We start from the raw sequence: 27,741 nt of genomic DNA, 5'->3' as shown, positions 1-27,741 counted from the left end.
AGTAGGAAAAGGGTAACTATTTCTGTTTAAACACCTGGATCGTACAAACGAGATTGGTCGGCCAGCACAAGCACACAATCCTGTTTGTGGTCGGCACTAGGGATACTCAGTGGACTTTGCCTAGATGTACACTTGACAAAGAGCGAAAGGGAAAGCACCTCAAGCTCAGCTCAAGAGTGGCTTATTTGCTCCGGCATCGACCTGCATTCCCTTCCTCATCCCACATCCAGGCTCCTGCCCGGGCTTCTCCTCGCGTGTCAGCTGCTCGGGCCTGTGGCGGCGGGGATGGCGGCGGGGCAGAGGGGAGAGGACGCGGGCGGTCAGCGCTAGAGGAGCGGGATTTCTGTCAGAGAACGAGGAGAAGCCAAATCCACCGCTCTAAAAAAGCAAGATAATTGCAAAAAGCCCCAGAACTAAGAAGGGGGCCCGCGGCCTGCCACGACCAACCGGCTTTCCTCAGGCGGCCTCGCCGGGCCGCGGGACCGACCGCAGCCAGCCGGGAGCAGTGGGAGGAGGAGGAGGAGGAGCGGAGGGAGGAGGCAGCGCTGGCAGCCGGGCGGGGAGGGGGCACTCGGCGCCGAGGAGGAGGAGGAGGACTAAGATGGCCACCAGCCGCCGCGGGGAGCGGCCCCGCTCCCTCCGCGGCCCCCTCGGCGCGGCCCGGCCTTGATGGGGCCGGGACGACCCCGGCGCCCGGACGGTGCAGCAGCGGCGGCGGCGGCGCCTCCCGCCGGAGCCCGCTCGGGGGGAGCCGCCCTCCCGGCCCGGCCCGCACCGCCCGGCCGCGGCCGCCGCGCCGCGTAAGCCCCCGAGCCGAGCCCTGCTCGCGGAGAGAGCACAGCGGAGAGAGGAGAGCGAGGAGGGACGGACCGCCCGCCGGCCCCTTCGCGGGCCGGCACAGCGGCACCGCCGGGACCCAGCCGCCCCCCGGTGAGTGCCCGGCGGCGCTGCCCGCCGCCCCCCGGGCCCCGCCGCTTTGTTGCGCCGCCGGCGGGCCCGGGGAGACCCGGCGCCCCCTCGGCCCTGCTCGGCCCGGCCGCAGGCCCCGCTCCCCGGGGATGCCGGGCGGCCGGGCCGGGCTGGAGGAGGGGGCGGCGGCGCAGGTGCCGGGGGCGGCCGATCATTGTCACTGAGCGGGCACCCCCCTCCGGCTCTAATGCAGGGGCTGTGCCGGGGCCGCGCCGAGGAGGCCCGGGGGAAGCCCGGGGGTCGCAGCGGAACCCCGCGGGCTCTGGGCCGCTCTGGCCGCCTTTGTTGTGGCTGGGGCGGGAGGTTTTCCCGCGGGAGCCCCGGCGGGGTGCGGGAGGGGCCCGCCGGCCCCAGCCCTGGGGAAGCTTGCAAGGAGTGTGAGGGTTCGTCCTGGGCCGCCGCGGGCACTGCTCACAGGCGGTGGGTCGGGTCGGCTTTTCCCCCCCGCGTTTTATTTTGATTTTTGATGCGGGTACTGATTTTGGCGGCAGCCTCGAGCTGTCGACCCCGCGGTGCGGCAGGGACATTGAAGTTTTAGTACCCGACAGGTTTGTCCCCGGGGACAGGGGGGTTGTGGCTCCCGGAGGGTTCGGAACATGTTTTCGGGGGGATTTGCGGGGGTGCTGAGGTACCTGCTCCTTGTCTTCAGCGTGGTTTTCGCCCTGCAGTTCTGAAAGGTGATCCACGCAAATGGAGAGATTTGCATAGAGACCAGGCAGTAGTGCTGGGTGCTGAAACCCTGTGTGATGTTCACCTTGAAAGATTAGGACTGTAATTTCTAGCTGTGCCTACGTGTGCCTGCATAGGGAAACACTTAAGGAAGAAGTGCAGAGGAACTAGATGTATTTATTTTGACCTATAGTTTCATAAATGGTTTAACTGAATTTTTTTGGCTAACTAGAGTAACTTGCAAGATTCCAGTATAGACCTGTGAGTCCTAGCCTTATTTTAATGACTGAATTTTGGGTTCTTGGTAGTGTAGGTTTGTGACAAGGTCCATGTGTGTCCACATATTCGACCATGAAATTTTACTATGAAAAACAAGTGGTGGGTTTCCTGTTAAGAAAAGTAAATTTTTCTAGCGAACAGAAGTTATTTTTCTCCACTAAAGCTGTGTTGCTCCCTGATGCCTGTGCATGCTTCTGTGCCCAGTTATGGCTGTACAGATGTAGGATGTTCCTGAGCTCACAGACTCCTATGGATCCATTCAGGCTCTGCAGAGAGCCAGCTTGATTGCATCCTTGGCACATTTTGGTGACAAGCTAGCAGTATCTTGAAGTAGGCTATGTGAACAAACTGTACAGTCTGCATGAACAGACATTTCTACAGTATCTCGCTCATCCTGTGCAATCTTGGTAGTCTTAACAGCATTTGAATATATGAACTTACCTGCTGTGGGAACTGGTCTGTGGCAGTAAGCCAGCCAAATCCCTTTCTTTGCTTTTAGGTTACGGGCAGGCAGGCATTGTGTCCTGGAAATGTGTGTCCATGTTAATGTGGCTTTGTTCCTTTGCTCCATTGCCCTGGCCAAGAAATGCTGACAATCTAACTTTGGCTGCACGTTGGGACTCTGAATGGGAGTCTCCTCACTATGTGGTGTGGGTCTTTTGAGCTCAATTGGAGCCAGCTCTGGAATACTCAACACTATTGATAACAAGATGTTTTGGGTAGAAGAACCCCTCAAATATCAGTGGTGGTAGATTAGAGGGTGGTAAATGGTATCCTTCCGTTTGGTATGTGTTTGCTAGGAACTGGACAAATTTCCTTGTCCAGTTTGTTGGGCAATTTTAGGCTGCTAGACTCGGAATAAAAATGCAGTGTTTTGGGTTTTGTGGTCATACTGCGTCTCTCAGCCAGCTGATTATCTCACTGAAGCAAGTTAAGCACAGTGCCGGTGTGACTTAATATCTTCAGCACCCACTTAAAAATGTATTACAACATTTCTATACCAAAGTTTAAGTAAGGGTTGGTGTGTTCAGTCAGTTGTTTGTTCCCAGTTCAGTACCTCAGGATCAGCTACTTGATAGTCCTGATACCATACAGTACTGTGGGAAAAGAATGCTTATCTTTCTGCTTCAAAATGGTAACAGAAAGATGCTAAGTAAAAAAATAATTATGGTTCTTGGTATTTTCAACCTTGAAATAACAAGGCTACATTAGCTTGTTGCGTTGTGGTACAGCGGTGACAGCCGCTATGTGGCTCTGAAAACCTTGGTATTTAGCTCTGGTTTAGTGGAGCTAAACTGCCAGAAGTGTTCAAGGCGAGCAGGTCTTCAGGATGTATTGATGTGTGCTGCTGTTAGAGGAATTCAGCAGTGTGTTTCACATCCACCAACCTTGCATTAACTAATTCTTAGTTTTCTGCAAGCGTTCCGTGGGATTTTTAGCATTTAGGAAACTTCTGTGGTGCTTTATGTGAAGGGAATGGGAGTGAGTGTGGGCAGATGTTCTGCTTGCCCTTTGAAATGCTCAGGACTGTCATGAGATTGTTTGGAAACTTTGGGGTTGGAACATGGTGTTTCACTTCCCAAATGTTGATATTAACTGTTTCGTGACTGGGTTCTGGGCATTCACTTGAGTTTCTGAAGATGTGCTAAACTGAAAAATGTAAAGAGAAGCCAGTGGTTCCCTCTCGGGTGGTTAAATTGCCAAAGGACAAATCTGTTCATGTTAATTAGCAGTTTCGTTCATGTTTGTAAGTGATTTTAAGCCCCTATTGCAAAATAGTGGAAATACTGTTTCAGCAGTGGCCTTTGACTTGCAGGACTTCCTGCCATGAGGAAGTCTTGTGTCATTTGTCCAAAATAAACAGATTTTGAAGAGTGCAGATAAAGTATGCTTTGAGAAACTGTACATCTAAGTCACAATTTACTCCCTGTTGCTTGCTTGCCTTTCTGATAATTAGTACCATGGAAATCTATTCTTATGACGTGTTCCTAGAATGTAACTTGCATTTGTAATGGGAAATAGAATTTTCTGTTGGTCCACAGTACAATTTCTGATATGTGTGTAGGTGGAAAACAAATTATTTCTTCATGGCTTTAATACAGAAGCTTTTAACTTCACTGGTTTCCTTCTCGATTCTTTTTTGATGCTGGTGGTGTTGCTGATTGCAATAGTGCACTACTCAAAGTACCTAAATTGTGACAAATACTTAACAGTATGAGTTTCTTTGGGGTATTTGCAATGCTGATTGTTTTAAAAAGTACTTTTTTTGTTACTTATCTGTCCTAAGTGATCAACAGCTTGAATCTTTAAACCTTCATGCACCCTTCAGTGTAGAAGGACCGAGGTGCATGGATGTAAGATTGTCACATCTCCTAGAACAGCTCTCTTTAACTTTGTAATTTGGTTTGCACTTTTCATTTTGTAGTAACCGGAGCTATACAAGAGTGAAACTGTTTATCTTCTGTTGGAGACTTTGCATCCTGCTGCTGGGCTGTTCATACCTTGTTCAGGCTGGGTAGGAGAAAACAGGACATAATTATAAGGTCCCTGTGCACGTTTTGTTTTAAGCTGCTGTCCCACAGACAGTATAGAAAGTGTTGCCATATCCTTTTGTTGGGTACAAAATCCTGCTGGCAGGATGTAACATTTTAACTGAAGTCATTGGTAGGGAGGTGAGAGCAGCTTCTTGGCTCAGGTGAGAGCACTGCAAGCAGGACTGAGTATGTGTTAGTGGTGATCCAACCTTGAGAGCATCTGTTTGGCAAGCAACCCATGATTCTTGAGGCAGTAGTGCAGGCTTTGGCTTTTTGGTCACATCCCCTGTTCTTCTTGATATTACAGATAAGTGTGTACAGCACCTTGCTGGTACAGACAGGGATTTGGTGACTGCTCTGAGGACTGGATGGCAACATCTGGCTGAAGAGGCCATGGCATGGTCTCTGGTGTCACTGTTGGAGGAACTTCCTTACACCTGCTAAGAGCTCTTGGCTGGTATAGAGGCTTTCAAAACAAGTGTGAAGTGCAGCTTTGTCCAGTCCAAAGAAGGAAGAATAGGTCTTGTTCTTTTTCTATTTGCTTTGCTCTAAGTATGTAGGAGGTTTTTTTTTTTTTTTTTCCTTTCCTTTAAGGCTTTTGTGAGTGTAGATGACCTACATCTTTTGTTTTTTCCCATGAACAGCTTTGGGGTAAAATTTTCTGATTTTTGTTCTGTGTGGAAATGTGTAACTGACATGGTTTTTGACAGTTGTGCTGATGTTTTTGAAATTTTGAATGACAGCAGGGAATATTTTTGGCTTTTTTTTATGGTGTAATTTGTTATTTTTCTTTTTTCTCTCTCTACCTGTTGAGCAAAGCTGTGATAGTGGAAGTAAACTGTCTGTACTGGGGTTTGGGGGAAAAAAAGTTTGGTGTTTCTTTGGCATTACTTTAGTGAAAGCTACATGCCATCTTTTGGGACCTTTCATTTGAGGGAAGAGGGTTTTGACTGCCTGGCTGGTTTTGGTGTTTCATCACTACCCTGTGATGGATTTCTGCCTGTCTTAAGCATGTGACTTGTAAGGCTTCTCACATATCGCAGAATAGGAACAGATTTGCAGAACTTGCACATGTAAAAAAATACCTTCTGAAATTTCAAATGCAGTAGAGCAGTGTTGTGCTAGGAAAGAGGGAATTGTGTGGGAGCAATAACAATAATGAATGTTGAATGGTATGAAGGCAGGTGGCTTCTCATTTCTGGGCAAATTTTAAGAAATGTTGGTGAAAGGTAAGATGGATGCATCTAAATTGTAACAATCAGATATGCATTAATAGAATGTTTAGTTCTTACACCTTCACAAATACTATTATTTCCATGTCATGCATTTTTATTATAATATTACATGGAAAAAGCTTTTATCAGGTTGGCTAACTTAATGTACAGACAATAATAAATTTGAAAACACATGGAATAAGTGGATTTTCCAGGTGGCTTATTTCATCCCTTTTTCTCTTGCTCTACAGAAATTTTTTGTTGCACTGGAAGCATGTAAGAGATAAATTCCTGCTTTTTCAGGCTGGGTGGGTATTTATCGGTTACATGGGTAACTTAAGCTTCTTTTTCCAGTTCTAAGACATCTACCTTAGAGAATTCAGACCCTTTTAACTATAAAGCTGGTCCCTCTGTTGAATCATCTATTTTCTTACTAATGGTGTGACGGTTTTGGTTCTGAATGTGCATTTGAGGATTTGTAGTGAAGGATTTCAGAGCTAAGGGGGAGTTACCAAAATTGATCCTTATCTTAAACAAGCTATATCAAATAAGCAAATGGGAAAAAAACCCCAGACCTTCAGAGCTGACAATTTGGTAGTGCTAAGATAGACACATGGCTAGAAAGAGAAGATACTCCTACATGTTCTTAGGTGTTTTGGGCTTTTTTAGGGTCTTTCAATTTTGGAACGTGATGACTTCAGTGAGAATGTGGATCAGTAGCTCTTGAGAAAAATGTACATCTGGCTTTCTATTTCACTGCAGCTTTTGTCAGAATTATCACCCTGCATTGGGTAGGAGAGAGTAGCTCTACCTAGTGCTACTTTTCTCAGTATCATTCTGCCAGGTGGAACGTGGGTGCAAGTGTACCACATTTTATATTCTTATATTACCAGATGATTTATTATTTTCAAATGAAGACATGGTGAAAATCTCAGTGTTGTCCAAAGCAGGATGGTTTCATATGTGTGAAGTAATAGATGATGGGATGTTGCTTCAGAAAGTGGAATGTATTTGAATGCCATGGTAATAAATAGTGTTGCTTCTTATCCCTGGTTCTTGCTGAGAACCAAAATCTGAGCTCACAGACGGACTGTAACAGGAAGAGGGGGTTTATACAGCAGGAACTTCCTACAGTTTGTGTTTGGTTATTTGGCACTGTAAGCATATCTTTTTTTTGTATAATTTGAGATAAGGGTAATAGAAGGAGAAATTGCAGGGCTAGGCAAATGCTTAGCGTATCCAAGAAGGTATGCTGTTTAAAGGATACACAGGGATAAAACATGCCAAAATATCAACTTGGCTTGGTAATAAAACTTTCTAAAGACTTTCCAAGTGCTTGGATGATGGACAATCCTAAAAGGGAGAAAGACTATTCAGAATGCCTTAGGTAAAGATCCCTGGGAAGGTTAATCAGATGTAAGTGCACTTGGCATAATGAGCCTCAGCTTTTGTCTGAGGTTTATTAGACCGGTGGGGAGTATGGGCCTGTGGGTTGTTCATAGTAGGAGAGCTGTTCCTAGGGACAGCTTGTTTTTATGATACAGAGGGATCAGTGGCAGTACCAGTTCACATGATTCCTGCAGCCAAAGTGTGCAGAGCAGGGGGCAAACAATGCATGGAAGTGAGCTCAGAAATGATACTTAAATTTGGGGGGAAAAAAACCCAAAAAACAAACAGAAAAACACCTCCAAAAAGCCCCGACAAAAAACCCTAAACCAACAAAAAAATCGAACCGAGCAGTTGCCTGAAGACAACCAAAGGAGTAATGGGAACCAAGAGACAGGAATTCACCATGTTCGTGGCTTCAGAGTGCCCTTGATGGTCTTAGGATTTGGTTCTGCATTTGTGTGCTTGCCAAGGCCTATTTACTTCTAATGGGGTTTTATGGAGGTCCTTGGGTCTTCAAGTGAGAGCCAGGGATGAGATTGAGGCCTTGGTTTGTATTTGCATGAGTGCACAGAGTACAGAATGTATCACATGGCAGAATGACAGACAAAACAGGTAAAGAGTGCAGTTCGTAATGTAAAAAATGCCTTTTGATGTTCTCAGAGTTGAAATGTCGTGGTGTACGCCCTCAGTTGTGAGATTGGCTTGAGTTATGGCTTTTAAAGCAGTGAAAGCACAAACTAAGTTGATTTCTTTTTTGATTTTGAGCCTTGATCATGCAGTTGTCATTTTCTTCCCACAACTGTGAGGGTTACATCATCTTTGGAATCTTCACATGGCAGAATACTCTGGGCTGGAGTGCCACAGGTATGATGAGATTGAGAAAGCTGGGATCAGAGCTGGTAATATTCTTGTCATCACTGGTTTCCTGTCTGATAAAGTGACTGAAGAGGAGTGAAACTTATTTTATTTGGGAGTTTCTTTATACTTGCAGAAGAAAGGGTGCCTCTCTGAACAGGCAGAAGTAAACATTCTTTATAATTTTATTAGCAGTCATGTGGAATAGGCACAGAAACGGTTTTGGTATTGCATCACAAGTTAAATACTAATACTCGAGTCAGCAGTTGAGCAGTGAGCCATAGTACAAATGTAAAAACAAAGTCTGTGTGGATATGATCTAAGAGAATGCTAATTTGCTTGTTAATTAGGTTTGCAAAAGTTTCTTTTTAACAGTTCTGATCAGTGAGCCTAAGCTAGTGATGAATACGTAATTTAGGTTTTGAGTGGGTCATGAAGTAACCAAGGGAGTATCTTTTCAAGCTTTTCATTATTAGAGTGTGTAAAGGCACCGTAGCAACATGTCTTAGTTTGACTGTAGCAATTTCTGGAGACAGAAATATTTTGCTTTCATTTCTTTCCAGCAACATAGCCATGTTCCCAGCAGTGTTGGATCAGGATAGGAGAGACCATGGCTTCCTTGCTGTCTGTTGAAAGCCCTTGCAGTTTGACTGGTGATGTTTTTGTACAGACAGGACTCTGGATGTGCTGTATAAGTAGCAGGGTTTTTTTTTTTTTCTTAATTACTTGTACAGTCTTGGGGTTTATCCCAAGGCAGCGACCCAGCCCCGTGTAGCGACTCACTCATTCCCCCTGCACCAGGAATGGGGAGGGAATCAGAAGAGTAAAAGCTGGAAAATCCATGGGCTGAGATAAAAGACAGTTTTACAGGGAAAGCAAAGCCACGCACACAAGCAAAGTGAAACAAAGAATGAATTCCCTGCTTCCCACGGGCAGGCAGGTGCTCAGCCTTCTCCAGGAGAGCAGGGCCCCATCATGGATAATGGTTTCTTGGGAAGACAAACACCATCACTCCAAATGTCTCCCCCTTCCTCCTTCTTCCCCTCTGCTTTATATCCTGAGCATGATGTCACATGGTCTGGAATATCCCTTTGGTCAGCTGGGGTCACCTGTCCGTGCTGTGTCTCCTCCCACCCTCCCAGGCACCCTCAGCTTCCTTGCTGTCATGGCCAGTACAAAAAAGCAGAAAAGGCCTTGGCTCTGTGTGAGCCCTGCTCAGCAATAACAAAAACATCTCTGTATTATCAACCCTGAGTTCAGCACAAATCCAAAACACACCCCCATACCAGTCACTGTGAATAAAATTAACTCTACCCCAGCCGAAATCAGCACATACAGTTTCCTGGTGTGAATTGGGATAGCCTACTGATCAGTTAAACCCTTAAAGTTATAACCTGTTTTTATTTCAGTAAAGCACATATGTATATATTATGTGCTTCAAATACAGATGATGATATGAATGTTTAGGTTTTTGTTGGTTTGTGTTAGTTTGTGTTTTTTTTTTTTTCCTTTTTAATAAAAGGAAGCAGAGAAGGTGTGTGTAGTGGAAATAATGTACTCGGAAACATCTTTTTAGTCTAGCTATGTGTCTTTCCATTGTGATCTTTCTTTATAGAAGGAGGTCAATATAGTTGGTGTTTTTCTGAAGTAGCTCAGATTGAGCAGAGAATATACAAAGGTGAGGATTTAGGTTCCTCTTGCATAGAATAAATTTAAAAGATGAAAACTCTCCTCCTCTTTCCTGTCTGTTCCTCTTTTCCATCATCCTTTGCAGAATGAAGCTGAACTTGCCACCTGAGTATGGATGAACATTTCAAATGAAAACATAATAGCACAAAGTATGAGAATAAGCTTATTTAAATAGTTTAGGAAAAGAAAAGGATACCGTAATTAGTAGATGTTCGTATTGTGTGGAATTCAGCTTGGAATTGTCTTGTTGCATTACGCTGAGGGTTGTGGTGCTGAGGTGGAAATCCCTAGACCTGCTTGTTGTTTGCCTTTGTAATACTCCTCACAATGAGTAGGAAAGTGGAACACCTCAAGCACTGCAGGGTCATAGTAAATTGAAATACATTTTCTTGACTTGGGTTCAACAGACTGACTGCTGTGTCTCGGAAGGACTCATCTTAAAGTTTAAGTTTACAGTTTGAACAGTTTGAACACACCAGACAAATTTTGGTTGGAAGGGACATGTGTAATTGTGCTTGAAGCTTGACATTTGCAGAGGTTGGGAACATGGTGTTTAGAGGCTGAACTTTTTACGGAAAGAGGTAAGGGTATGGACAAGCTTTTTGTATGCTTTAAACAGCTAATGAAAACATGTTAATCTTTCATGTCCACTGTGGAGCCCAGTGGCAGATAGGCAGAGAGTGATTTCTTTTTCTCTTTTTTTCATGTGATAGTGAAGGTAGTAAGATAATTTTTAATGTGGTAAGCTATGAAAGTACTGGATATTTTACTGTAACTGGTTTTTTTCCACTGTTGGGCTTATAACTTCTCTGTTGCTTAAACTTCTGTGTTTGCTCTTGGAGTGGTAGGCAGCAGTGATGTGCCAGCAGCTGTGAGGTCCTGGCAGTGGCTGAGGTAAACCTTGTTGGAAAGTTAGCACAGCTTGCAGAGGGCTCTTACCTCTACCCAGGAGAAAACAAGCTGCTTTTGTGAATTTAAATAAATTAATCATAAACAAGTGCCCTTCAACCCTTTTACTTGGCTTAGGGTGGATGTTCAAGGAAATGAGCCTGCACCACACAGGTGGAGAAGGACAGGAGCTTGATCAGGAGCACCCTGACTTGTCTGAAAGTTTACTATTAACTTGGAACATGGAAAGAGCATTGGTCAGAAGTCACACTTTCTTGTTAAAGTATTAAATAATTTTGGATTAAAAGTCTCTGAACAACCCATGTTTTTAAAAGAATTGCATTGTTTGGGGTTAATGAATGGTCTTGATATTTAAAGAAGAAAAGTAGGTGCACAGTGTTGTATTTTCTTACTAAAGTGGGAAGACTCTCCTTGGGTAGTTTTCTGTATTTATACATATATGTTTCAGGAAGATAGCTTTGTCTATGTGAATGGAAAATGGAGGCCTCATGAAGACTTCTATTTTTTTCTATGTTATTTTCTCTTTCATTTAAGTATTGCTGTTATTTTTTAGTCTGGACAAGAGGTATTTGTCTGCAGGTATCTCGAATTTTGTAGAATTCTTTTCACCTTCTTTTTAATTACTGCTTATATGGCAATGTTCAGTTTGCCAGTTAACACGCAAAAATCTACCAATAAAAAGTAAAACCAGCAAAATAGGTCCCTTTCCCTCTTCCCCCAGTTTCTTCATTAACAACATAAAAGTAGGAGAAGAAAAAACCTGGTCAGGCAAACACAACATGAGGATTTTGTTTTGACCAGTTTACTGTGACTCTTTGGGTTAAAAATGAGTTTTGTGTTGCCTTCCAGCTCTCTCCTCGGGTACTGTTAGAATATTGCTTAGGCTGAGCTGTTTGGAGTGTATGTGCTTACAGATACTGCATTAATACTGTTCCTTATTCCTCTCTTGGAGAAAGATCATGACGTTCTCACCGTCCCTTTCTTTTTCTCATTGCTATTCTTAAGTATTTTGATGTTAGTTTATACCATTTGTAACGAGTACCCCTGGGATGGGATTCCTCTAAGGCCTCACAGAGAATGGTGAACAGGTCTGGAAGGAGGACGGCAAAACTTCATAATGAGCTGAAGGCTTGTACTAAGTATGTAGGCTTGTACTACTGTCTCCAAATTTCTACCTCTTACTAGGTTACTCTTATTTTCTACTGTTTGTTTTGAAGTGTCATGTTGATTCATCTTGAAGAATAGCCAGCCCAGAAATTTTATTTCAATAAAAAGGCATGGAAGAGGAGGAGGAGAGGAAGAGAAAAGGATGGAGAATATGGGTGTTCCAGAGCAATAGCTGAAAAGCGTGTGTACTGAAGCAGTATAATTACAGTGCTTGACATCTTTTCACTCTATGTGGTGTCCTTTCTTAGTTAAAAACAACTGCCTTTTGAAGAATCTGTTGCTTCAGTGGTGATGATCGACTTTGGATGACTGTAATGTTTTTTGCAGTAAGAAATGATTATCCATCTAAGCAGTGCTGCATTGGTTGAAACATCTTTTATTTAAATGGGCGTGTCTCTTTTAAAAAGATGTTCTGTGTAATTAATGGCTGTGAGTTAAGGAGGAGTCTTACATGGTTAATAATCTGTTCTCCTGGTCAGTTACCACTCCTAGGAGGTTTTGTTTTCATACTGAAAGTGAGTTTTCTCACCTTCCAGTACATGTTGTAATGCCTTTATCTGCTTGGTCCAAGAACTCTGAGCTGTGTAAGTACGATCTGCATGCAGAAATGACAACGCAGGCTCTTTTTAACTTTATCTTGACCTTCAATAATAAATTTAGCTTTCAGTAATAAAATATATTTAAGTGTTGGTAGTCATTATTTGTATTCTGGTTGCTCTCTTGAGCTATAAGAGGACTGACCTTTAGATGTCTCAGAGTAGTCTGTTGGTGTGCTGGTTTATGGAGTAATATTTCTTGCCTGCTTTGAAAACCTTCCCTCCTCCCCCAATTCAGAGATGCCTCCTGCTGCATCCTAGGGTCATGTAACTCATGTTGCCATGGGCTTGCTGGTTGTTCTTTTGGGATTTGTGTTCTGTGTGCACGGATCCCTTCTTCCCACTCTGGTTTCTAGGCACATAGCCATGCATTTCGAGGTACTAAAATGGGTGTCATTGGAAGGTGCCCTATCTGCAAAGAGATCCAAATAATTGTATCCAAATAATTGGTTAGTAATTACCACCTACTCCCCCTGTGTGCTCATCCAGGTGCATGAATTACTGACTTCTATTTCTTGCATTAGGTGGTGTACCTTTAATGTGATTAAAGGGAAGTTGCTGAGCTGAAGGTATCAGTTTAATGATGCTGAGCAGCACGTGTCAGCTCTGGTAGTGAATGAATATCTTCATGTGAAGATACCATGTTTATCTCAAAATGATCAATTTAATAATGCCGGTGAGATAGCAAATATAAATGTCTTTGAGAAAGATGTCTGGCAAATCTGAACTGATATAGCTTGTCTAAATAACGTTACCGTAGTCACAATTCAGTTTCAAAATGGTAGAAATTTCATTACTCAACCCAGCAGGCGAGGGCTTGGACGGAGTTGGGTTTTTGTGTCTGTTTGTTTGGTTTGTGGGGTTTTGGTGTTGTTTTGATGTTTCTTGTGGTGGTGTGTTTTGTTTTGTTGTTATCAGTGTGTGTTTATTTGTTTTAATTTCCCCCCAATAGTTTAAGCACATCAGATGATTTCAAAATATGAGGTCCTCCCAGTACTAAACCAGGGAGTGCTTTGTTTCTTTCTGGCTTCCAGCATGCTGGTTATATTGTCAACTGGGCAGGGAGATGGAAGTGGAGACAAAGCAGTGCCATTTGTGCCACAGTAGTTCTTGGAAGACAGTTTCTCTTCTGAACTATCTTTATAGATCTGCAAGCTTAAGAAAATTGTGTTGCAGTTGTTGTGCAAGACTCTTTTTCTCTTCATCTTTCAGTTGAGGAAATAGTACCAGTCAGTCTCACTTGGACATAGGCAGAGATTTGTCCCTACTTTTTAATAGGATGAGAAAGTTTGGTAAATTTAAGAGGGAATATTGTTTACTCTTCAGTCATCCTGGGTGTTTATTTGTACTCTTTGTTGCCTTCCTCCTTCCTGTCGCTGGTTAGTGACCCTTTGTCACCAGTCCCTGTTGGGCACCTCTTGCTGGATGGTGGGATTCTCCCTTTGGGCTGATAGGGGAAGAGGTGCTCTCTGAGTGTACACTTTACATTATCCACGTGGCTATAGGTTTTTCAGCCACTTCCAAGCAGAATGCTGACAAGTCCGGGCAGGCAGACGGAAGGAATGTGTCAGCTTGCCACAAGTAAGAGAACCCAGCTCAGTGACCCATCTCTGTTTCACAGTTAGTGTTTCTCTTGCAGTGTTTGTTCTTGCAAGTCTGGCATGTAAGTGCTCCTGTTGCTCCTGGGAGTGCTTAAATGAAACAAATGCATTAATTCCCTTTCCTGACTTGGTGGGTTTTTTTGTTTGTTTGTTTGTTTTATATTTTGCTCTTGCAAAAAACGCTGCTTATGAGAGCAAGCAAAGGAAGATTGTGTGTGTGTGTGTCTGTGCTGGTTTGTCAGAGCATTCATTTATCCATTCTGCTGGTTTGAAGGATTTTTTTTTTTGAGTCTTTTTTGTGCAGCATAATCTCAATTGTGTGCCGTTCCTGAGCTGCCCTTGAAAGAAAATTATGCTTTATGGACTTTCTGCAGGTGTGTTGCTGATCCAGTCTGCTGGGCTTCTGTTTTAAAACAAATGCTTTGGATTCATGCCGAAATATTGCTCAGAAAAAGATTGCTACAGAGAATTCCTCCGGTGTCCTCCTGGAAATGCATCAGAGCACGGGAGAGAAACCACAGATAGCAGTATGGGCCTGATGCACTCGGACCCACCTCAGAATTTGCTCCTCCTCCCTTTATATTTTTTTTAAAATATGGAGATCTTATTAATTATTATTAAAAATCAAAAGGAGAATACACTGAAGACTAAATAGATTTTTTCTGCTCCTAATTGCTTCTAGTAATTTCAGTTCAATAATTTTTATTTCAGCATATACATGCACAAGTAATTTGGGATCAGCATAATTGTTTCTGCTTAATAGAATCTGGAATGGCTCCCTTTTGTCCATAGGATTGGTGATTAGTGAGTTAACTTCAGTTTTATGCAAGATATGTAAATCCTAATTTAGTTTCTTTGTGTTCATTTCTTGTTGACTGGGATGGTGTAAGGATGAACGTTTTGTGGTTTTTTCTTTTGCTGGGCAGGAGGGTAGTTGTTGAGACATGACAGGTTTAGGAAGTGGTATGTTCTTGTTTGCTAATTTTATTTTTTGTTTTGTTTTGTTAGGCTTTGGGATTTCCTAGATTATGCTACTGACAAAGCAGGCAAGAACCTTTTAGTGATTTAAAGAGAAAAACAAATGACAATTATTTTCATTATTTTATTGTTGCCTTCATTTTTTGACCTCTTCCCAAACTAAGCTTTAGGGTTATAAAGCGGGAATAATCAGATTTGAACATCTGTGTTTGAGCTTCTTGTGGTTTAAGTAAGAAGGTTTTCAGGACTTGTCTGTCCATGGAATTGTAGTCTGTCTTCCATTTTGCATCTCCTTCATGTCTTCTGGATGCTTCTCCTTTTTTCCTCCTGCATCCAGAACTTGCCTGCTCAATTTTGTCAATTTTTTCAAAGTCACTGATAATTGCCTTTTGGGGTTTTTTTTTTCCTCTTTCTTTCTAGTTTGCTCTTTTCTCTCTTCCCTCTTTGAAGAAAGAGATTTAATGTAATGGGGAAGATATTTCAGGACTCAGAATGAACCTCAATTATATTTGCGAAGCCTGAAGACAAATTACCTGGAAGTAAAGAGCGTGGTGTCTTAGGAAGGGTTCTGCAGTGAGTCTGAGTTAGTTGTCTGTCCACTCTTCATTGGAAAAGAGATGATTACAGATTTGAAGTATCTGATGGTGGGTAGTGAGTGATTAAGTTAAGAGAAACTGCTCATCGGCTGAGCTGCACAGAGGGTGGAATTCACCTCTCACAAGTGTGCGGACCCAGCTGTCCAAAATCAAGATGGAGTGTGTGGAATGCCCTTATAGCCTTGGGAGGAAGCAATTGCCTTTTGCAGGTACTTAATTCCTATTACCTGAGGAAGATCATACTTTCAGAGAGCCGTTCAATCAGAAATTATCAACTGTAGAGTGATCCCAGCCACCTGAGAAGTGAGTCTTTTGAGTCAATTGTCTTTTTGATGTGTGAGTTTACTAATAAGACACATTTTTGTGTAAACCATTTCTAATGAATGTGGGTAACAGAGTGAGGAGCTTTGGAAGCTTAGCTGTGAGCTTTACTACTTGCTGAGTTTTTAGCATTTAGGTATCTGTCTTATATGTAAGTTTTTTACAGTGCCAGGTTTTTCTTGTTGGAGTCCTGGAGCACTTTGTGGTTTTTCTCCTTCTGCTCCTTCCTTAGCACCAAGTCCAAAAAGAATGGGAGGGTGGGTGGGATTTTCAGATCTGCCTTTCTTTTCCACAAGGAAGGGCATCACACTCTTTATCCACAATTGCTGTTCCAGTTGCACTTGAATTAGTGTACAGTAGTGTCTTGAGAGTTACCTGGTGTTGCTTTACTCTTTGAACAGGTAAAATGGCTCCCCTGAGTCCTGGACATGAGAGTTGTTCAAAGCATTTGCCAGAGAGCTGTGAGGGGAGTGAGGGGACTGCTGATGAAGTTGGTGTAAGGGCGCTTGTTGCAGAGCAGGTCATTCATCAAAATTCTGAGTTGTTGCAGAAGCATTAGGAGAGGTAAGTGGCTTACTTAATTCAGAACTGAGACATTATGGATAAAGCTATGCTGCTTTGTAGCATAATCACAGTAAGGGGCTTTAAGGATTGGATTATTGCCATCTGCAGCAATCCCTGATATGAAGAAGAAAAAAAAAAAAAAGAAGGATAAGAAAAATGGAGTTGGAATGTGCTGCTCTCTTGTTGTGGTGGTTGCTAATGAAATGCTGCTGTGACCTGGCCACTCCTGCTTCTGGAGTTGTAACTGGTCAAGACAGTCTGCTGAGGCTGGTGAGGCAGAACAGCAGCTGCATCATTTTCCTGAGGCAAGTTCAGCGCTGGTGAGTTAAGCAGAGAGGAGTGGGCCTTTCTCTAATTGCTAGTCCCTCAATATCTTGTGTATACAGAATCAGCACATGGCCACCTATTCCTTTGTGCAGGCTTTCAGGTTAGCAGCTTCTCTCTTTCCCTTCACTAGGGATGGTGCCATTCTCATTCTGTCTGCTTATCCAGGAGCTGGCAGGCTGGAGTGGAAGCAAGGGGAATATGGGTTAGGTGTCTCCCTTCCTTCTGAAATTGGTCTGTGCTTCCACTGCAATACAGATCCTGGTATTTCCACTTCTTGGCTAATTCCTACAGTTGTTTCTGGAAGTGGTGTTGCTGAGCACAGGAGGTAATGCTTGGAGTTGTAGGGGTGAGTAGCAGAGTGAATGTTTGTTCTGTCTTTGCACAGTCAGTGAATTTTGCAGTGTTCTGGATGCTAGCTAGAAAATAACAACAGGACGTTAAGTGTCAAGATGGCCATCTTAGTGTCATCATTGTGGGTTCTTAAAATTTTTTTCTGAAATGCTGTGGACTTCTGTATTTTATCTGGATGGCTTTCAGAGATTGGCAGCAATGACATGTACTTCCACATCCAAAGAAATTCAGGAATATTGCTGCATCACGTCTTTGCTGATTCTGCAATGCAGTAGCATTGGGCTGTGAGCCCAAATCATGGTGAAAAGATATAAAACTTCTGACCCAGAGGTAAGAAGAACCAAATGGACAAGACTTAGGGAAGAAGAGAGGTAATCACAGGGAAATGCAAATTTTAGATGAGGAGACAGAGCTTTTGTTTTTTTGGCCCAAGTCCTTAACGAGAGAGCTATAATTAGGCTAGAATTATCTTTATGGATTCAGTGCTGGCAAACTCAAAGTCAACTGCTGTTACAGTGGGGATACTGTAACACGCATTTATCAAACCAGGAGTCCCGTGGAAAAGAAATATATATGGACAGACAGATTCTTGATAGCTGTTTCAGAGATGTTTATTTCTCCAGCCGCATGGCCGGAGCTCTGCCGAGGAACTGTTCCAGTCACGGGACCAAGGGTCCTTCTGCCCGCGCAGGGAACACAAACCAACCCATGGGAACGAGGCTGAGCAGGGGCAGGGGAGCCCCGTGTCTGTGCCCTCAGGGCCCCTCTCCCAGGGCTCCATGGCAGGGGAGGGACCCCAACAGACTGCCTCTTGATTAGCATGCAGCATCTTTGCGGTCTTTCACTCTTCAATCAAACCTCCCTTTCACTCTTTGTGCGATGCCACGTTTCAGGTCTGCACAGTACATGACCACTCAGGAAAACCTCTTTCCTGCTCATTCTTCAATGATGTCATTCCTCATAGGTTGATTTGTCTTCATTTCTCTTGCAAATACTGTGCTGGTTCTCCTGTAAGTATCTGCACAATATCCAATGAGACAATTAGAGTCAGGTTAGTGCTTGGGATATTTTTGTAGTTTATGACTTTGGTTCAAATGTCATGATAGCCACAGAATTCATAAAGTTTTACATCAGCAAGAGAGGTCACATGTCATGTAACTTGGCCTTAGGGACAGCTTTCTCCCATGCAAACATGTCTTCTGAGAGCAGGGCTGGAAAAGCCAGGTAGTAAATTCTTGTGGCTTGGCACTGGCTTTAGGACATGTTGCTTTTAGGGGAAATAGGTGTTTTTAGCAAGGGTCAACATAGAATTTGATGCTTAATGTTTCAGTAAGCTAAAAATGTTTGCAACTACAGAGCTCCTTCTCTTTAGTAGGACTTGACATGTGGTATTTCATTTATTAGCTTCTGTGCCCTGAGAAGACTTTGGTTGCTTATTTGTTTTCTTAATGACGAGAAGGGCAAACATTGTATAACTTCTCAGGCAGCAGCAATTATGCAACTGATCCTGTTATCATGGAGCCAAAGTCCTTCCTAGTCCCTGAGCACCAGCTGCTTGTGTTCTGGTTGCTGCTTTTTCCTTTTCTTTCTTTCTCCCTGCCCCCTGCCCCCCCGATTTGTTTGTGAACAAGTTATTTTTTTTCCCATGTTGCTGTTTCCTTCTCTTTCCAATGCAGTTGAGACAGTGGTTTGTTTGGGTTCAATCTTCAATTTGCTATGCTGCAAAATCAAACTGCCCTTGTAAATCATGGGAAGTGTGAAATGTATAGACAAATAAAATAGTTTGATACTTTATGGGTATATAAGAAAAGGCATTTGCTTGGATCTGAATGAAATATTGCAGGTGGCCTTTGTTGGAGTTAAGGTCAAAAGTTGCAAGTTCATGTTCTCATGATTTTAGAAACATGTAAATAACTGGTGTTCGTTTAGTTTGTTGGTTTTTTTTCCCTTCCTTCAAAGGGTGGGCCTGAGAGAAATTTTAATTCTCTCCCCTGGCCCTGCCCTGGGATCACCACATAAAATATAGTACTCCTGTGTATAAGATGAGGTAGTTGTAAATCTCGTGCTTTTACAGCTAAGTGATCTCACTGCAGTATAATAAAGGCAGTTAATATACTGTAAAAATGCTTGCCATATTCACACTTCATTTTCAGTTCCCAGTTTTGTGTCATGTCATTTCCATTTCGTGTTACATGGCTTCCTGTGAGTGTAAGTGACCAAGGCAGGCTGTTTTGATCCTTGATAAAACATTTGGAGATGGGAGAAGAGATGGTAGGCTTGTAATCTGCAGTGCTGTTCTCTGCTTACAGATGAACTGACTATACCGTCTACAAGTCCCAGCAGAGGATAAATAATAGTTGATCTGTGATACCACACTGCTGCACTGCTTGTTGCTGTGTCAAATGTGATCTGCATCAGTCATAAATAGGCTCTAGTGCTTAGTGTCCTATATTGGGAAATAAATTGGGGTTAATGGTTTAAGGTCCTTATTTAGTTTGTAAGTCTTATGCTAAAGAAGTTATATGGAGTGCAAAGGTTGTATTTTCTTGCTCACAGTGTCTGTACTGTAGATTGGGTATTTGGAGAGGTGGCAAGGTGCTGTCATTTGTAGGAAATTGGGGTCCTTTCTTCTGGGCTATTTTTGTTGGAATTTCTTTTCCTTCAGTGGCAGTCTGCCCCATCTGCTTTTGGCAGACCAGGCGCACAGAAGATACTCTATTTTGCAACCAAAAGACTGGATGTATAGCATGTATACTTCAGTCTTGTCTACTCATACCTTGCCCCTCCAATTTCTCTTGACAGAGACATTGAGTTCTGACTTGGAAGAGACTGTATGCTTTAGCCACACTTATCATAGGGTTACTTGATTATTTCCATTGTTAGTGAAGGTTCTGCTAGAATTCTTACCTCAGCCCTGCAGTTCTGTAAATTCCAGAATGTTGTACTTTATCAGAACACCTGGTACTGGAGAAACCTAGAAAGTAATGATGAGAAGGGAAGGATTGTAAAGATTTTTCTGGAAAAATACATAAAACCAAGAAAACCCAACTTGATATCATGGCTAACTCTTTGTCAGCATGGTGGTGGGAATGCCCTGGTCTAATGCAGAGTTCACAAAAACAGTGCTTTTGTAAGGTAGAAAACTTGATTGGGAATTTTGAAATTGCTTTTCACATCTTATTGAAATATTCTGTGGTCCTAATAGCAGTGTGTTCTTGGAGTATTTGTTGTTTGCCTCCATGTCTCTGCTTTATATATGTAGTTTTTCCAATTGTTTCATCAAGGTTTTAAGTGATAGGATCCTTGAGAAGCATTTAACCACTGTTCAACTGTATCAATGAATATGTGCATAAATTAGTGTGTGATTGGATGACAAGGTCTGGTGTAGACTGGTAACTTAAAAAACTCTTTTTCTTACTATTGTTTTCAAAAATAGTCAGCAGTTGAGTTAGAAATCTTAGGAGGAAGATGTTTCTTTGCTACTTGGGAGAAGAGATTTTTTCGTTTGTTCTTGTTTTTAAATCTGGTGGTTTCTTTTCCAAGTTGCCATTGCCTAAATCTCCCCTTAGTGCAGTGTTGAGTTTGGTTACTGGAGAGTTTATATTATGTTGAAGGCAATGGGAAATGATAATTCTACACATGCTTCTAGTGGAATGCAGGTGAGGGTTGGTACCAATTTACAACAGTGTTAGGAGCACACTGGAAATGAACGGCAGCTCAAGTTCAGTAATATTCTTGAAGACTTTCTTTTTCAGTCTCTACTGTCTTTCCTATTAAGTGCTGTTTGGATTTTTAATTAACTACTTAAGGATGTATTCATGAAATGTTAATTCTGTTAAAAGAGATTTCTGACTAATCAGTCCATTGTACCTTTACTCTTACAAGAGGTAAATCTCAATTGTGTTACCTGGTAAGGAGAGATATGAGAAGAATTTTCGTCAAGAGTAGTACTTGATCACACTATTTAAAGACTGTTTGCACTTCGAATCTATATCCAGAAGAGAACTGAGGTGGTAGCTTTTCACTGCAAATACAGCAAAATATTATTGCCCGAATTGGTCTCTCTAAAGAAACTAACTCCAAGTTGCCATCTCCTGAAAGACTTTGGTTGCAATATGAAAATCGGTCTTATTTGGACATTGAAAAGCATGAAAATCTAGTATCTTATCATGGTTAAGCTTTTTTTTTTCTAAAGAAGAGGTGATGCCCTTATAAACTAGGAAGGTCATGACATCAATAAACGTAATGATTTGTCTTATACTAGGGAAGTATATATGGCGTTTCCTGGTTCTGTGATACCCTTTTTCATCTCTATTTCACCAAATCTCGGTTTTTAAATGTGTTTATTTTGGCACCTTGCAGTGTTCAGCAGTGCTCCTCATTTTGTCAGAGCAAACCTAAATATTTCTGATTATGTAATGAAAAACTCAATTCCTTCAAGATAACACCATGTGAACTTTGGTTTGTTTTTCAGTGATGTGGACAGCAAGCCAAACGTGACGTGTTTTTACAGAATGGCTAGGAATCTACAGTCATCAAATTATGGTTACCTGGTGTCACTAATGGTATTTTTCAGAGTAACTGTAAAGGCACTTCCTCTCCCCTGGAAAAATATATCCAAACACAAATAAACAACAGTTTAAATAGTGTTAACAGGTAGCTTTTATACCTCATCAGTTCTTAGCTTTTTTTTTACTTCATGTTCACTTATTTCTCATGTAGCAGATTGGTAATGAAATTTTATTATTGGCTTGGGGGGTTTGTTTCTCTTTTTCTCCATTATGCACATTTTTTTTACACTTCGCTATGGCATACACAGTTTTAGCCAGAATCATGCTTTTCTGGTTAACTTTGATAATTCTAGTGCAGAATTTTCAAATAGTTTTAACTTTCCAATAGGAAAAATAATTATGACCGACTTAGATTGTGTTTAGTATAGGTAGTAGGATTTCTTCATTTGGGAAATACTCCAGGCAGGCAGTAGAGGAAAAAAATTGTAGAAGAATGATATTGTTGGTAGTTCACAGGCAAAGGAAGAATAAGTTCTTCAAGTTATATTTGCGGCAAGTTGAGTTAGAATGTGTTAAGAGCAAGGAAGGATCAAGATGGATCATCAAGTAGCAGTTAGATTCCTCTTCCTAAATGTTGTCCACTTTCCCTTCTTCAGCAAAAAGCCCAAAATCAAGCCAAACCACCTGCCCCCAAAAATGAGTAAGACAAAGATCCAGATGGAAACAAAAACTTCATGCATACACAAACTCAGTAACTGCAAATCTGTTAGAAGTATTTACTTATGAAGATACGATTCTGTGCCTGTGTAACAGGGAGAGCTGGATAACTGTGGAAAACGAGTTAAATTTCTGATCTGTTGATCTTTTCTCTTAAGAGGTTTCTTCGTGATTGGTCATGCAGATCACGCAAATATTGAGGTTACTGGATGACTGAAGAGACATTGTAATTTCATATTGGCAAGTGACACTTCCTTTAGTCATTCAGTGTCTTTAACTTTTTTTTTCCCCTGTGTGTATTAAGACTTAGTCATTGAAAATGGTCTGGATATGAAATTTGCATCCATGTGTTTTTACAGATTTTGCTCTGAACATTCACCCATGTTTTTTTATGTAAAGACATCATGTCTTGGCAGGAAGCTTTTTGTGTGGAATACATGCTTGGACAGAAAGAAAACATGGAAAACTAAATCTGTTATCTGCATTCTTACACTTTCAGCTTCTTAAGATTGCTAGGTGATACATCAAGTTATACTGTTAATTGGAGGATAAAAATGGGTATTACCCATCTAATCTAAGTTAATAATGATCAGGAGTGGTATTATGAGATCTTTATTGGCCTGTGATCTCCCTCAGATCCAACATCTCAGAAGAAAAGGAAAAAGAAATGGATGAGTTGAGGAATGAAGGGATGGTCTAGAGAGACACTTTTGAAAAACAGACTGGCTTGTTTCAAGTAGTGAGTCCTGCTTTCTGAAGGAACAGAAAGAAGTACATGGTCATAATTTTTGCAGATGGTTTTAAGAGTGACTTCATTTAGACACTTCTTTTTTCTTGCAGGACTTGTTCTGCAGTACCTTAGTTTCCCTTTGGTTCAAGAAAAAGAAAAGTCAGTTAGCTTAGCTTTTTAAGTACCAGTGATGAGCTGCATGGGGAGGTCTGACCCCCATTTGTGGGAGGTGTCTGTTCAACCTGGGGGTCACTAAATGAAAAGGTGACTTTTTACTTTGGGCACTCTTTGATTTCACATTGCAGACTGAAACAGTTATTGGGATATTCAGTATCATTTTAGTCTGCTGATGTTTGTTGGGATTTTTAGAAATTTTATTTCTAACACTGTGTTAGCTGGGCAAGACAGGAAATGTTTGATTCAAAATGAGATCCCTGGCAGCTGCCAAGAAGGCAGAATCCAAAGATGTGAGGACTTTGCAGGCAGTCTGCAGAACAAGCTCTCCCAGGAACACAGTAAATGATCTTGGATGATATTCAGAATATCTGTCTTCTCTCAGGATGGTGTCCATAGTTCAGTGGATTTCTCTGTTTCCATGCAGTTACTAGAATAAGGCGTCATCTCATTTGCTATCACATGCTGGTAAACTGTGCAGTAATGTTGGCATTTGTGGAAATTGTTGTCCTAATGTTCCTTTTCTAACATGCCTTGTTACTTCATTTAAGTTAGAAATTAGACCTGGAGAGAGCTGTCCAAATATATACCAGCCTTGCAAACTTGCAGAGTACGAAGAACTGGTTATGGGTGGCAGTTCAAGGAGCTGACTAAAAAGACTCTTGAGTGAGATGAGAACCAGAGTTCTGCAGCACTCTGCTGAGACATGAAGGCTGGCAAATTGTGGTGACATGACTAGCACCACAATAGCTACAAAACATTTTATAGCTGGACATGGGCCTTGGAAACAGAATCTGGGAGCTTAAGATTCATGGTGTAGTGTGTGATAGAATAAATAAATCTTTATTATTAGGATTTATGTATATCATCAACTTTGACTTGTTCAGTTGCAATGTTGAACATAATCTTTAGGCGATTCATAAACATTTAAATACATACTGATTTGTTCTTTTGGTGGACAGGCTACTTACAGCCTTAACTCTATCTGAGCTGGCCAAATTCTCTGTCAAAGAGACATGACCGACAGACCTTCTCAGAACGGTAACATTTAATTTACAGCAAGGAAACAATTTATTGAAATACATGCCCTTCAAGGCTTGGAGTTGAAGGTCACTGACCCAAAAAGAGTTCTTGTAGAACAGAAATAGCTACCTGGAAACCCAGAAATGGAAGCTCTGCTGCAAATCTGTTTCTTCTGATCCCTGGATATACCTGGACACCAGCTGTGCAGCGCACAGCCTGGGAACTGTGTGCTGAGCCCAGGGCAGTCCACTGGTGGGAAGTGTGTGCAGCCTGGCTGGCCAATTAACTGGAAGTCGGCTTCCTCTCTGCCAGCTGCCCTAATTTTCCTTTCTCTCAACACACACTGAGCAAGTGGCCCAGTGCTGTGCATGCTGTGAGTGGCTCAGTGCTGTGTTTGAAGGTGAGGGCACTGTTGAGGTGCATGTGGGCTAAAGCTGCTCTCCAGGAAGCACAGCTACATCTCCTTTACTCTGGGACAATTTCTCCATGTTGCAGAGGAGAAAAGTAGAGATTCACAGATGCAAGAATTAACTTGATGCAAGACAGCTCTTGCGTTTATGAAAATGTTACCTGGAGTACAGCACCATGCAAATGGTTGTGCTCCTGTCAAAGGCAGCTCACCAGGACAGCTGCTTTTGGGTAGTACCCTAGTGTCGACAAAATGTTGCCATGCCAAGATTCTCTGTGATCCTTGTTAAGGAAGGGCTGTTAGCACAGGCCAAAATGTTGCCCCTCTCCAGCACTGCAGGTGCTGGAGAAAAACTTGTCACAGGACTCGTGTGCTGGACTGGCTGACTGGTGGATCTCTGGAGGAACCTGCTTGGAACTTGTAGGGCTGGATGTGAGTCAAATACAAAAGACGCTGCTAGTCAGGAGACCTGTATGCTTGGGGAGGGCCTGTCCTCTGCCCAGCATTTTCTATAGTCTGTCTGCTTTCTGTTCTTTTCCTCCTGTTTTTCATGTGCTGCAGACTTAATGACTGGTTTTCTGGCGTCCAAGTAGATGCCTGGAGAAAAAGTTATGTCCACTGGTGAAAGGTTACCTTCCCTTTTGTAAAGTGTCAGGATAGGTAGGAGGCTGAAGGCTGCAGAGTGAAAAGAATCCATGCAGTTGGGAGGTTTGGGAAAGCAGGGCAGCAAGTCAGCTGACTTTGCATGTTAAATGTTGGAATTGAACTCTGGGATTAAGACGAGCTCTGTACATGACAGTGGGGAAGAGAACCTCTCAAGGTCTCTCAGGCTGGGAGAAACCTTGGCAGGCCTGTAGTCCAACCTCCTGCTCACAGCTGGACCGGCTCTGAGATGGGACCAAGTTGTACTGGGCTTGATTCTGTCGTGTCTTGCAAATCTCCAAGTCTGGAGACAGCACAGCTTCTCTGGGCCCTACTCTGGTGCCTCTGTCATCAGTGGGGGAATGAAGCTTCTCTTTATGCGCAGTCTGAACCTCTCTTGTATCAATTTATGTCTGTTGTCCCTTGTCCTCCCACCATGCAGTGCTGTGAAAAGCCTGGCTTCGTCTTTGGTTTGCCAATAGCCTGTGGCACCTTTTAATATAGGTCAGCCTTCAGTCCTTGTTAGGAAATTGTAACTTTGTGATTAATTAAAGTAAATAAAAATGAATATGAGCTTGGAAGTAATGGCAGGGATAACATAGTGGTATATTGATTACATTATGCAATATAACATCAGTGAGTGTAGCTATATTGAGCAAGCTAGCATGTAGACACTAATTGAGAGGGGAAAAAAAAATCTTTATTTACTTTTGAGTGTAGTGTTTGCAACAACTTACACACTTCTCTTTGTAAAAGAAACAAATAGCCATGCCCCATCAGTGAGGGAATTGAACATAGTATTTAAAATAGTATTGCAAGCCTTCAAATACCAAGGTAGCTGGTTTGTTCTTAGGAATGCCAGAGCATCTGTCCTCCAGGCAGGTATTTGACTTCTGGATTTCAGAATTGTAGATACCAGTGATTTAGATAATCAGGGTTTGTCTCTGTATCCAGAGGGTTTTATTCATCCTGTGGAAAACTAAAGAGCTAGCCAGGCATTAGCTTCCTGAAATAAAGAGAGAACCCCTCTCTATTCTGGTCTTTGTTTCCCATTGATGAAGCAAAATGTTGTGTGCGTTCATGTAGGTTTTATTCTTTCATAAATAAAAAAATAGCTTGTATAAAACATACTCCCACTATTTCAGTGTGTACTTGACTGATCTGATTAAGGGCCCTGTCCTCTGATATCTGATCAGCTTAAAAAGTATTTCTGTGGTCACTAATCTGTATTTCAGAAGAGATGACCGCTGCAGAAATTTTGACTATCTTTATCTTCTTAGAGATGCACAGGGATAAGATGAGAGGCACTGGACACAAGCAGCACAAGGCCAGTTACAAGGAGGGTAGAAATTTGTACCATGAAGGTTAAAGGCACAGTTGGTTTCTCAAAGGGACAATGAGATTTCTACCCTCAGAGATGCTCAGAGCTCACCTGAGCAACTGATTTAAGCTGCCCCTGGCCTGAGCAGAGGTGGGGCCACACTGAGTTTCACAGCAATCTTCCATCCTGTATCATTCTGTACTTATGTGCAAACAACATCCAGTATTTCATTGACAGAAATCGTAGTTCTGTACCAGTAAGACCCAGTTACTTAATTTGAAAACCTCTATGTAAAAAAGACGGTGCTTCTTATCAAGCAATATAATTAATGAAATTTTGTGTCACAGGTGACCTGCAAATCAGTTCAGCATGTCTATGTAGGGAGCATCTGGAGTTTAGCACTGAAACATTGTGATTTATTTCTACAAGAAGTGCTTTTCTTTGCTGTTAAGAGCAGAAGACTGTTTATGGGTGACCAAATTAATGCATCCTTGGCAAAGATTTTTGTAAATTGTGGATTGGGTAGGGTAGGTGAGAGCATTCTGAAGACAACTTGAAATAAATTTTACTAATCTATTTAAATGTACATGGTTTTGATGGTTCATTTAGAGAGGGAATTAGCATTTATTTCCATTTGGAGCATCAGCTTATAGTAGTAGATATTATCAAAGCATGCAAATTTAATTAGGGAGTAATTAAAAGGTGAAGTAACATGAAGCGTGTATGACAATTTTCTTATTCCTTTTTCAGACTAATTTTGGCTTTGACTTAACACAAATGCAGTTTATGGAGCATTTCTTCTTTCCAGTGGCCTAGAAATCAGGTGTTGCATTAAGTCTTCCTGACTTCCAAATGACTGCAGTTACACTGAAGCAAGATTTGGGCTGTCCAACAGAGCTTGCCTGCAGTGAATGAGATTGGATTCATTTCCTTGACTTTCATTGTGTTGCTTTAAAAAAGCTTAAGTTGTTGGTGTTAAACTTTCCTTGTTTTTAAATTGTACCCAGTGCGAGATTGTTGAAGTTCTTGTTTTGCGTTCTGCCTCTCTATGTAGAGGATGCTTCTGGAGGAGAGGTGAATGCAGCTGCAGTTCAAGCAGGTTGATGTCTCCTTGTATTATACCTGGTTGGCCATTCACATCTACATCATGAGGCTTTGCAGTATTGAGAAGAGCCTGGCTGAAAGGCAAGACTAGAATTTTTTAGG

The 27,741-nt window shown here is 42.1% G+C and overlaps 1 protein-coding gene across 9 annotated transcripts in view; it reads left to right on the top strand.

The window, feature by feature from the left end:
• Positions 1-776: 776 nt before the first annotated feature.
• WDFY3 (WD repeat and FYVE domain containing 3) overlaps positions 777-27,741 on the top strand; it is a 154,220-nt gene continuing 127,255 nt past the window's right edge. For all 9 annotated transcript variants that reach the window (XM_032110494.1, XM_032110495.1, XM_032110502.1 and 6 more), the window contains exon 1: positions 777-930. The gene's annotated coding sequence lies outside the window, so the exon portion shown is untranslated. The remainder of the gene's footprint in view (positions 931-27,741) is intronic.

This window comes from Corvus moneduloides, chromosome 5 (assembly GCF_009650955.1).
Source record: "Corvus moneduloides isolate bCorMon1 chromosome 5, bCorMon1.pri, whole genome shotgun sequence".
Taxonomy (NCBI): Eukaryota; Metazoa; Chordata; class Aves; order Passeriformes; family Corvidae; genus Corvus; species Corvus moneduloides.
The sequence above is the reverse complement of the archived record's forward strand: the minus strand, read 5'-3'. Positions and strand labels throughout refer to the sequence as shown.